This window comes from Ambystoma mexicanum, chromosome 3q, assembly GCF_040938575.1.
Source record: "Ambystoma mexicanum isolate Mex_15411 chromosome 3q, UKY_AmexF1_1, whole genome shotgun sequence".
Lineage (NCBI taxonomy): Eukaryota > Metazoa > Chordata > Amphibia > Caudata > Ambystomatidae > Ambystoma > Ambystoma mexicanum.
Genome location: NC_090926.1, coordinates 1,080,541,248 through 1,080,553,440, shown reverse-complemented (window position 1 = coordinate 1,080,553,440; position 12,193 = coordinate 1,080,541,248). Strand labels below are relative to the sequence as shown.

The 12,193-nt window shown below is 46.6% G+C and overlaps 2 protein-coding genes across 5 annotated transcripts in view; one reads left to right on the top strand and one right to left on the bottom strand.

Annotated features, from left to right (window-relative positions):
- Window positions 1–12,193, top strand: part of LOC138583265 (uncharacterized) — a 560,015-nt gene that overhangs the window by 212,174 nt on the left and 335,648 nt on the right. The window lies entirely within an intron of this gene.
- Window positions 1–12,193, bottom strand: part of LOC138583266 (zinc finger protein 182-like) — a 100,607-nt gene that overhangs the window by 81,356 nt on the left and 7,058 nt on the right. The gene's annotated exons all lie outside the window — the stretch shown is intronic.

The following is a 12,193-nucleotide window of genomic DNA, read 5'->3' as shown; positions in this document are numbered from 1 at the left end:
CTTGAATGGTTTTTGGGTGGTGGAGAATGATATTGCACTCAGAAGATTGGTCAACACGAGTGTTACACCTGGAGCAAACGGTGCTAGTTATAGCATGCACTGCACTTGAATATCTGAAGGGTAGCACATGCTTGGCACTTAGAAGAGAGGTCTACGACAGCATGCAATGTTAGCCCACCTTCACTCTCAAGATCTGTAATATTGGTAACCTTCATTTGCACCTAAGGAACCGTAGTCAGCAATGGTACCCTTTTACCGAAGTTAGTACATGGCTGTTATAGCATTTATAGAACTTGGAAGACAGTAAGACTTTCAAGGTAGCCGGTCTATGATGCTTTCAGAATCCTAGATCCCATGGTAGCCTGCCCGTCACACCTAGAAGGTGTACTAGGACAGCCAGCCTATTGCACTTAAAAGGCTTCAGGGTAGCCTAGCCATAGTGTCTAGAAGAGACTACAAGGGTCACTGGCTTTTTGTCCCTGCAGAGGATCTGATGACACAGCAACATCAAAAATAAACTCTATCTGAGCTTCAGGTACTTGTAAACAGCACTTCGGTGGACATCTATCCATCCACACACATTTGAATGCAGCTATGACCTACAACAAAACTCGGTGTAGCTGGACACTTAATGTTTTTAAGCCTCAATTCAGGCCTGCTTCAATACCTCCAACAGTGGAATACTGCGCAGGGTTCAAAAATGGGATTCAATGAGCAGGAGCTAAAACCAGCTCCTAGGTGTCGGACATCACGCAGTAGGCAGGGGCTACTGCAAGAGCTACCAGAGTTGCTCCTTTAACGTTTTGTCCATTTTGTATGAACCATTGTGTTTAAATGTGTATAAGATGTGTTCTAGTTATTGTTAGATTAACATTCTAAAAGCAAATGTCACATTTACAAGTTTGGAAGGCACCAGCTGTCCCTAGGACCCAAAAGTAACTCCTGGTAGCTGTTGGTTTCAAGCTAACCAGGCACTACTATGCAAGAAACAGGAGCTAAATATCTCCCAGCTCCCCACAATTTCGAACCCTGCAGAGGCAACCTATAACAAAATTTCAGTTTAGCTGGATACGAGTCTCTTGCAATCGCACACGTGATTCCCCCCCCCCCCCCCCCACCCCCTGCCTGACCTCTTGGGTCGATTACCGGAGCCTAGCTAGCACATCCGGTCCCCAATCTTAGCCCTTTGCACAAATGCATTCTAAACCTCCATGGGAATTTCCCATATTCTAGACTGCGGTGACCGAGGGTGTTCCGACCACAAAGGAGTTGAGACTATATTAATAACAAAAGGCGCCATATCGATTACAAGTAAGAAATGGTGTACTGTGCGAATGTGGATATCAAATGGCCTTTATGTCTGGCTACTAGCTTGCAACTTTTACACCCTGTATAAAACCAATTTAACTTTAAGTTAAGGTCAGAAACATGACAAAGTGCTCTAGATACTAGTACAACAAAAGAGTAAAAATAATAGCAAGCTATAATTAGAAAAGGTCATTAGTGTCAATTAGTACCGGGCAAGGGCAGCCTCCTAGCGAATCCGGGGCTCAGAACATGGTAAAACCCTTGCTCGGCATCTTCCCCCACTGGGTCCAAGTTAAGTGTTCCCTGTGCGCCACTGTGTCCCCCTTCAGCCCCACCCTGCTTTTCCACATATTCAGATCCCCGCCCCACTTACCTGGCACTACCAAGTCCCTTGCTGGCGCATCCCTGACATGGCAATGATCGCTGTGGAAAGGGAGAACTAAATGTAGTTCTCCCCAATCCATGGCGGCCATCTTGTTTTGTAGTTTTTCTTAAATTGAGAAAACACAAACATGCTGTTACTCAATTTGAGGAAAAAAAATTAGTACCTTGGTACCACATGCCGGGGTACGAATAGCAATATAACCCAAGCAGGGTGGCATTAACAAGGCAGGTAATGCCACGGCCATCGGTAAATCCCTTGTTCGGGCATCAGACTGGCCCGGGGGATTACCTAGCCCGGTAATGCCCTTCCTGTTAAGCGTTAAATTGCTTAATTCAAAGAACCAGTGGTGTGAGAGCCAGGGAATTCATGGCTAGAGCTGAGCCATGGGGTCTAGTTTAGCTCTCAGTAAATCACAAGCTGAGCTGACAAAAGGACCATGCCTGGTTACGTTTGAAATTGTTGCGGGTCATCTATACTCCTGCCTGTACTAGAAGATCCTAGCTAGTGGCATCAGAAGCTACTTTTAACTCGGAGGCCGAACTGGTGCGATACAAACCTACTTAGGGGATGCATACGGTCTGTGTGTCTGGAAATGTGCATAAGGCACACCATCCAGCTCAGTGATTTTGCACTCCCATAAAAACAGTCATTTTTTTTAACATGCAGCAACATTTTGAAATGCTACGCAAAATATAGTTTCTGATGTTTGTTAATCTGCTTAGAATCACATGCTGTGCATAGGTCCGACATCCAGTGGTCACTGCGGAGTATTGTATTTTGTTTTTCGTAATCGAAAAAGGGGACGTCGACAAGGCGTGTCTGTAACACTATCCCTATAGTGACGTGCGTTGTACCCACAATCCCTCACGCGTCGAGGTCCCTCAGATTGTTTTTTTCCGCCCAGCTTCTGGTCGCCTTACGCGGAGCTCCTAGAGAGACATTGCAAATACTTACTACGAACCTCGGTCCTTAATTATACTTATTATATTGTTAAAGATCCCTCCCCTCGACGTTAGCTGTGAAGCTGTTTCTCCGCCGAACTTTTCGACGGAGGGGAAGAGACGGAGGGGATGCTTCGGCGCTGCCGAACACGTGGCCTGGCCTCGCCGGCCAACATACAGTAGGGAGAGTGGGGGTTCGAACTTTTATCTTCTTTTTGAGAATGTCCGTCTTTCTTTCTCCCTCCCCTATCTTTCCCTTGGGGTTGTTATCACCAGTTATTGCCTCAGCTATGGAGAGGACACCTTTTAAGTTTTGCCCACGCTGTAGGGGCAAATACATTTGGAAGGACAAACACAAGCTCTGTAATCGTTGCTTGCCCCTCGATCATAAGGAGGACAGCTGCGCGCCCTGTAAGCTCTTGAAACCAAGAACTCTTAAAGAACGAAAAGTTAAGAGGTGGGCAGACTACGCTATGTCGAAGTCAGTTTCCTCACCCGCCGCCGCCGTTACAGAAAGTGACGAGGAGGGTGATAAATCTGCGTCCGTTACGGAAGTCATTAACCCCCAGAAGGAGCGCTCGCGCTCCTCGACGTCCGTCCCCGACGGGCTCGGCTCACGCCCTGCTTATGGGGATAAACACCCCGGCGACAAGGACGCACATAGACCCCATAGGCCTAAGCACACAACCCACGGCTCTTCTTCGTCGAAGACGAAGGATCCATCAGCGCCGAAGGGGACGCAGGGCACTCCGGCGTCTACCTCAGACCGTAAAGGTCTCAAGCCCCACCCGCAAACGCAGCCGCGACCAGCGATTGGGCTTTCATCAAACACGGGCGCTACCTCAAAATCATCCGACGTAACGCTCCATAGAGCGGCCGTCGAGGAACAACGCGTAACGCAGGCAACATCGACACCAGAGCCCTCTACTGACAAACTCGTTGTCGAGGGCCTGGCGAGAATTGTTTCCGAAGACAAACTTAAGCGGACGACGAAACAAACGTCGAATACCGCACAAAAAGCTATGGAAACGCCGAAAAAGCGCAAGAGTAGCCAGGAACTGCCCCCTTCATCTAAGGACACTTCTGAACTACCAGGGGGCTTTTTCAGAGGGCGACGGAAACCTTTCTTCGACGTTGTGGGAGCGTTCTAAGCATTTTGAAGGTGAAGACACCGATTTCCCCCCTCTAGACTATTCAGGGGTCCCCCATGAGACCCTTGAAAGACTCCATTCTTGTATGGAGAAAATGGAAAGGTTTTTGGGAAGCCAAAACCCACCCACACCCAAAAGACCAAGAGAATGGTCCCAGGATGACCCTAGGGTCAAGATTCCTAGGCTGTTTCCCCCTTCTACAGACGTATATGACCTCACTGAAGAGGAGCAATACCTCCAGGAAGATGAGGAGTGTTTGGGTGGAGAGGAAGAACATGAGGAAGAGGGGTTTGAAGAAGATCTTTACACTAGTGCAGGAGCTTTTGAAGAAGATACAGCTACCTCGCAGCCCTGGCAATCCCCATCAGTGCACTCAGACCCTGATGTCTTTCACCCTTCTCCTCCCAAGGATTCACCTATTGGAAACACCTCTCCCATAGATGACCAACCTTCACTTAATGCACTATTGCGCAAGGCAGCAGCGCATTTTGAAATAGACACAGGGGAGACTCTTCCTGACATAGACTTTGTAGAGAAAGTTATTAAAGAAAAAGCCCCTGTTAGTCAGTCTATTCCGCTCCTGGCTTCTATAAGGAGAAGAATAACTCCTTCCCTTTCCAATCCTGCCTTAGTCAGAGGGGTCAACCCTCGGATAGAAAAGCTCTTCAGCCCTTCGTCCTCTGACCCTTTGTACATCAGAGGACATTCTATTCCGGACTCCCTCGTAATTACTAATACAAGAAAAAGAGCGGGGGTACCACTATCCACTAGTGAGGCACCACCTGACAAAGAGGGCAAGAAGCTCTATGCACTTGGGAAGAGAATCACGACCTCCGCCGCCTTCTCAACTAGGATTACAAATAACAATTCCCTACTAGCTAGCTACGCAGATGCACAGTGGAGCAAGCTGCGCAGCGAAGCAGAGGATGCACCAGAACCCCTGCGTTCACGCCTGTTAGCTATAATCTCAGAGGGAACTCTTGTAAACCAGGGCATCGTAAAGAACTCCTTAGATGCCGCAGAGACGGCTGGCCGTTCCCTGGTTCAGGGAATACTTGTCAAACGCCATGTCTGGCTGCGCAATTCGGGATTTAAGCCGGAAACCTAGGCTTCCCTGATAAATAAGCCCATAGAACAAACACATCTGTTTGGGAAAGCAGTTGATGAGGCCCTAGAACATGCGAAGAAAGAGTTTGATACCATCAAGACTCTTGACCAAATTTCTAGGCCCCCTAACAGACGCAGCTATGGCAATAGACGCTCCTTCGTGGCCAACGCCAGCAGCAAAACCAACAGCAATTTTACTCTGCTACCAACTGGCCCTCTAACCAGGGTAACAACACCCAGTTCAGTCAAAGAGGCCAACGCCGTGGCAAAGGAAGAGGTCGCGGCTCCAGCCCCAAAGGTTCCATGCCCAATACCAACAAATGACCCGAAGATTCGGGTCCCCTCCCATGCATCACCGGTTGGGGGCCGGCTAACATCGTTCGTTTCAGCATGGGAGGGAATATCGTCAGACCGCTGGGTATTATCCACCATAGCCCACGGATACTGCATCGAATTAAACGGTTCCCCGAAGTACAGACCCCCCACGGAACTGACGCATGACACCGGAACACCTCACCATTCTTCTTCAAGAAGTAGAAGAGCTACTGAAAAAAGAGGCTATAGAGGCTGTCCCCCTATCTCAGGTAACATAAGGTATTTATTCTGTGTACTTCCTTGTACCCAAAAAGGACTTAACCATGCGCCCTGTATTAGATCTGCGCCCAGCGAACAAGTTTGTCAAACCCCTAAAGTTTCGTATGGTGACCTTGCAGGAAGTAATCCCACTGTTATCACAAGGGGATTACATGACAACACTAGACATGAAAGATGCATACTTTCATATTTTAATGTTGCCAGCGCACAGAAAATACCTCAGGTTCAAGATAGAGAACAAACACTACCAGTTCAGAGTACTACCCTTCGGGGTAGCATCTACACCAAGGGTATTCACGAAAGTACTGGCAGTGGCAGCGGCCCACCTGCGCAGGTTATCCATCCCGGTATACCCTTACCTCGACGACTGGCTCATAACAGGGGATTCTTACAAAACATGCTTCTCCAATACCCAAAAGACCGTAGACCTTTTGTCCCAACTGGGCTTCTCCATCAACGAAAAGAAGTCTAGCTTAGACCCAGCCAAATCAAACAATTCCTAGGGGCTCTAATTCGAACAAAGGACGGCCTCGTCTTCCCCTCCAACGAGAGGGTCCAAAACATGCTGTTTCAGATCCCCCATTATGTGGCAGGTCGAGAGGTGACGGTACGCAAAGCAATGCGCTTGCTAGGGATGATGGCGTCATGTATTTATTTGGTACCTCAAGCGCGCCTGCGCATGCGCCCAATGCAAGAGTGGCTCTACAGCCAGTGGTGTCAGGCCAGCGGACAATGGGACGATCTAGTGGTGGTCTCGCAGGCCTTGGTTCTCTCGCTACGGTGGTGGACAAAAGAAAACCTGTTATTAGGGAAAACTTTTGCCACACCCGCAGTGGAAGCCACTCTAACCACAGACGCATCCCTTACAGGATGGGGGGCTCACCTATCCTATCAGACTGCTCACGGAGCGTGGACTCCGAGCTTAGCATCCAAGCATATAAACCTGCTGGAACTACTAGCAGTGTTCAAAGCACTGAAATCCTTTCAGGAACACCTACAAGGAAAGACAGTGATGGTCCTCACAGACAGCACCACAGCCATGTACTACCTCAACAAGCAAGGGGGCACTCACTCTCCAGGACTGTCCAAGCTGTCCCAGAATATATGGAAGTGGGCTCTCAAACACATGTTCCTACTATCACAACATGTACCAGGGGAACTCTAGCAGACAAACTCAGCAGAGATTTCCCCCTGCCCGAAGAGTATGAATGGCAATTGCACGAAGACATTGTCTTAGACGTCTTCACGCAATGGGGGTTCCCGGAAATAGACCTATTCGCAACTCTGGAGAACTCACAATGCCAAAGTTACGCCTCCAGGTACCCCCAGAACCAGTCCAAGGGGAACGGTCTGTCGATTCAATGGTCAGGGAAATTTGTTTACGCCCCCCCCCCCCCCCCCCCCGACTCCCCTTCTCAACAAAGTGGTGCACAAGATGCACCAGGAGCAGGTTACCATGATACTAGTGGCCCCAATGTGGGCCCGGCAGTCATGGTTCGCTCACTTGATGGAGATGTCCCTAGCTCCCCCAGTGAAACTTCCCTGCCCCTACAACATGCTGTCACAGGACAAGGGCAGGACACTGCATCCATGCCCTCAGACCATGAATTTAGCAGCCTGGCTCCTGAGATCATAGAATTTGGACATTTACAACTCCCGCAGAGATGTATGGACATCCTCAGGGAAGCCAGAAAACCTAATACTCGCCACTGCTATTCTAGCAAGTGGAAAAGATTTGTCATCTGGTGTAGAGGTAAGAGCATCAACCCGGTTGACTGCTCTCCCACTAACATTGTTCTGTACTTGACCCATTTACTGGATTCAGGTCTAGTCTTCAATTCCATTAAAGTCCACCTAGCGGCACTTTCTGCATACACCAAAGGATAAGGTGGTTCTACGCACACACCCAAGGTTTGCACCAAAATTCATCTCGAAATTTCATGTAAACCAGTCAATAGAACTACCAACGTTCTTTCAAAACCCTTCCAGCTTGGGAGAAAAAAGTCTGCATACACTAGATGTACGCAGAGCTGTCATGTTCCACATGGAAAGAACCAGACCACTGAGAAAGACTAATCAGTTCTTTGTCTCTGTAGCAGCAGGAAGAGAAGGAGATGCAGTTTCAAAGTCCACTATATCTAGATGGATTGTTCAATGCATCCCTCTCTGTTACACTCTTGCTAAGAGAGAACTACCCTTCAAGCCAAGAGCACATTCCACTCGAGGCACTGGGGCTTCCATAGCGCTCATTGCAAATGTTCCCCTTGAGTCTATCTGCAAAGTGGCTACCTGGAGTTCTGTGCACACCTTTACAAAACACTACTGTCTAGATGCACACTCTAGATCCGACTCCCAGGTGGGACAGGCAGTATTAAGACATCTTTTCTCTACTGTTCCTTCTCATAACCCACCACCAACTCCGGGTACTGCTCGCTAGTCTATGCACAGCATGTGATTCTAAGCAGATTAACAAACATCAGAAGACAATGCATTACTTACCGTAAAAGCATTTCTGATGGTTGTATCTGCTTAGATTCACATGCGCCCACCCTTCCTCCCCGCTCGGATGGAAGGAACATAGACATCCTTTTCTATATTCTCTCTTTTCTGTACTCACTCACGTCTAGAAGGCTCTCTCAAGGCGGAAAAATACAAACAGAGGGACCTCAACGCGTGAGGGATTGTGGGTACAACGCACGTCACTATGGGGATAGTGTTACAGACACGCCTTGTCGACGTCCCCTTTTTCGACTACGAAAAACAAAATACAATACTCCGCAGTGACCACTGGATGTCGGACCTATGCACAGCATGTGAATCTAAGCAGATACAACCATCAGAAATGCTTTTACGGTAAGTAATGCATTGTCATGTCACCATCTGCCACCTAGTACAATTATTCCGATTGATAAACTCGTCAATTTCTGAATCCAGTACTCACAGCACCAGTGGTCCCAAGTTCCACACTATATTCATATGAAGGAGCTCCCTTTGTCAGACATAATGTGGAGTCATAATCGGGATAACTGGAAATTAGTTCAATAGCTACACATAACCAACTATATAATCCAAGCATACTTGCCACAAAATGTACATATTTGTGCCACATTATTTCCCTTCTCTGTTTGGAAATCAATACCACTATATCCTGGTGCTTCTGATTAGGACACATTTAAAGCATAATTGGTCATGTATAATAGACAAAAAGGTATAGTTATGCATCTTGCATGAACATTATATTTGCTGCCTATTTATTAGATTAGAGTAGCTGCGTATTGAGTGATGCCCGATACCCAGGAACCGCTTTTAGATCCCAGTCTTCAAATGTTTATCCGGACCTGCATTCTGCTTTCACAGCCCGCTCAACACAAAAGCCATCACTTGAGTCCTGCATCCCCACCCATGCTCCTACAACCCATATCTGGCAACCCAATTTTGGCAGATATGGCACAGTAAGAAAATAAGTACCAGAAATTAATGCAAGCTTTAACAGAAAATCGACTTTTGGATAACACCAAAACTTGGGGGACACGGTCACCTGCACAAAGTCACTACTTGACGTAGGCATGCAGCTTATTACGTATGATGTGCACAATATGTTATGTTCCACAAAAAGCAATTTTTGAGCATGCCAAACAAACCCCTAAAAAAACATTAGGTAGGATTTTACTATAATTGTTGCTGTAGGCTTTCAGGAACAAATGTGCCCATCACGTTATCCCATCATTCACACTTGGAAGGACTCGATAAAGAAACTTATTAAACCCAAATAACTGCTGGCAAAAAGCTTCCCATTAAACTTGAAGCAGCTGATGAGACATGCTCAAAAATATTTTTGGGAGGCCCAGCATGGCCCACAGGATTGAGGATCTGTGCTGGTGGACGAGGGATTTTGGGGAGGACGTCAGACCGAGATCCTGCCTGTCCAAGCCAGCATGCATGGCAGAATGTTATTTAAATACATTTTATTTCAGGGGATGGGCAAGCAGAGATTGGACGTGCTATCAAGTCAGTGACTTCAAACCGAAGTTGAGCTTTAGCATTCAACTGACCAAAACGCATTGTGCGCCCACCTTTGCAAAGAACACTGTCTGCATGCAGTTGTATTTATGCATGATTACGATAACGATTCATGTAGCACAAAGTACAAACTGAATTGTCTTTTACCACTAATAGGTTTAAATCATTACTCAATGCAAAGGAACTTGTTTCACTGACCTATTGTCTAGTTGGCCTGCCCAAATGTAAACACATGATCTTCAATTTAAAATGAGATCTCGGCAGCAGTGCGCTTCAGCAAAGGCATTAGCGAGGTTACAGGGCTGGAATAGACCCTGGTGTACAGGTCCTAGGTGACCACTATGCATTCCCTGAAGTGCAGAGCGTTGGGTTCCTTCCAGAACTGCAGGATCATTGGAGCAGTCTTAATTGCACCGGGATGGTGTCCCAATAGGCTGGAACTTAGCAAGAGCAGGCCTGTATTAGTCTCAAGCCTCACAATAGCCCTAGTGCATTCCAGCTGACCATGCGAGTGTTGTGGCTCAGTGAACTGGTTTTTTGGTAGTAATCGCCTCATATGTGGTGTAGGCAATGTGAAGAGTATGCTGGCTGGAATCTACCGCCAATTCTCTCCATTTGGCATTTTGTTATGATCATCTTTACACAGCCTATTAAAGCATGCTAAAAACAAAATGGAGACATGTCATTTCTACTAGACTTCAGACCAGAACGTTGGAAAGCAGCAGAGGATCTGACATGCCACCATTCCTAATGTATTGAAAAACAGTAAAATAATCTTGACTTTCATTCATTGATGTTAAAATGGGAATGCAAGGATGTCATTACCAAAGTGTCATGAAAACAGTATAGTGTATATAGTGCTTTTTTGTATTCACATTTTTATGCATATACATTACAACAAAACAAATAGGCCAGGAAAACGAGGCTAAACATTGTATATGGTTATGTCAGATTTAGAAAGCTTCCAAAAATCTCACATTTTGACCTTTTTTTTCTTATATAGGATTGCACAAGCAGTCAAGCAGGGACATCTTGCGAATGTCATCTACCCAATCCGACCCGGATGGGAAGGCGGCACTCTTTCAATCACTTTTTGCAGGTAATGAGGCCTCAAAAAAACATTTTTGTGTTTAAGTCAGATCCTCCAAAAGCCCATCTTCCCAAAACTACTATATTAAAATCTAAGTCCAGGTTCGAAGGCAAATCATTCTTCATTTCAGTGACCCAGATTCAGAATGTTCTCACTTTACCACGCTCCCAAATCATGTGCTCCAAGTAACCAGACCTGTGGCTACAGACCCAACAGGCATCAGAGTCACTCATACCCTATACATACAGTTTGGATGATGTACAGCATACAATGTTAAGAATCTTGTATCTGACGCACTCAGCGAGGTCAGGGCCTCATTCCTACACAGGCTCTCCCATATTCCCTCTGTCAGTGCTGCGCCTATTGAATCGGACCAGAACTTCGTTAGGGTTTCATCGGATTTCTTGCTGCTCATCAAGAGCTTGTACACATTGGATGCAAAGTGTCCTTTACTTCTAAAGGACAACAGTTTTTCCTTCAGGGTATCTTGCCCATCTACCTCCACACTACCAATTGCAGTTCTCAATTTTCTGTATTCACCATAGGTGCATTCACATGAGGTCTTTCATGGTAGACAGCATTGTGAAGGGAATCTATTTGTATCCTCGATTAAGTAACCAATCCATTGTACACCATCCCAAAACCATTGTGGCCAGAAAACCGGTTTCCCCTCAATCTGCACCCTCGTATTTAGTTGGATTGACATTTTAGGCGATACCGTGCGTTTCCCCTGGACCAATTCCTTCAGGTCTCCTTCAAAAACACTACCTCCGACATTCCTGTCATGAGTGCCTTAGGAGCAAGCGTCGCAGTCATGCCCAACTCAGCTCAAACCCAAGCATCTGGCGATTCCTCAAGGAATGGGATCAGATGAAAGAAAAAGCCAGATGGTACAGACAAAATCCAGTACCCTCAAGACCCCTCTCTCGCAGTGGAGTTGCATAGTTTCAGGCATGGCTGCTTCTGTTCCCATAAAAAAAACTCTGCAATGGGCTCTCTATGTCCATTAAACTTTGATTTTTCATACAAAAGGGGTAACATACTCAGAACATCGATGATGTTAGGGGCTGATATCTTTATAGCATTCACCATTCCCCAGCTGGATAATTTCAATTCGGACCACCTTGCTAAATACATTTTCAAATTCGAGAACAAGTGCCTCATGTTTACGCCCACATCAGTCCAACTTCCTTTGTCAGCCACACTCGAAGATACCTCATCCTTCCCGGGCACCAGCGAAATCCAAACTTGGTTACATATGTGCTGTTGCATGAAGGAGAAACAGACATGGCCCAATTTATTTTGTAACCTGGGTAGGTGGTGAAGTCCTCAATTTGTTTCATTAGAGCCAGCAACAAGTCTTGCTCCCTCACCACAAGCAGCATGTCATCAGCATAGAGCTACACTTTCTGTAATGACTCGTCGAAATGGACACCCTGTAATTCCGTATTTGTTCTAATCATAATGGCCAACAGTTCCATCGTCAGTGCGAATAATAAAGGTGGGAGTAGGCAGTTCTGTCTCTTACCCCTCTCCAGTTCAGAGCTTTTGGAGTACTTGCCATTGGATAGTCACTGCAGCCATCGTCTTAGAGAAC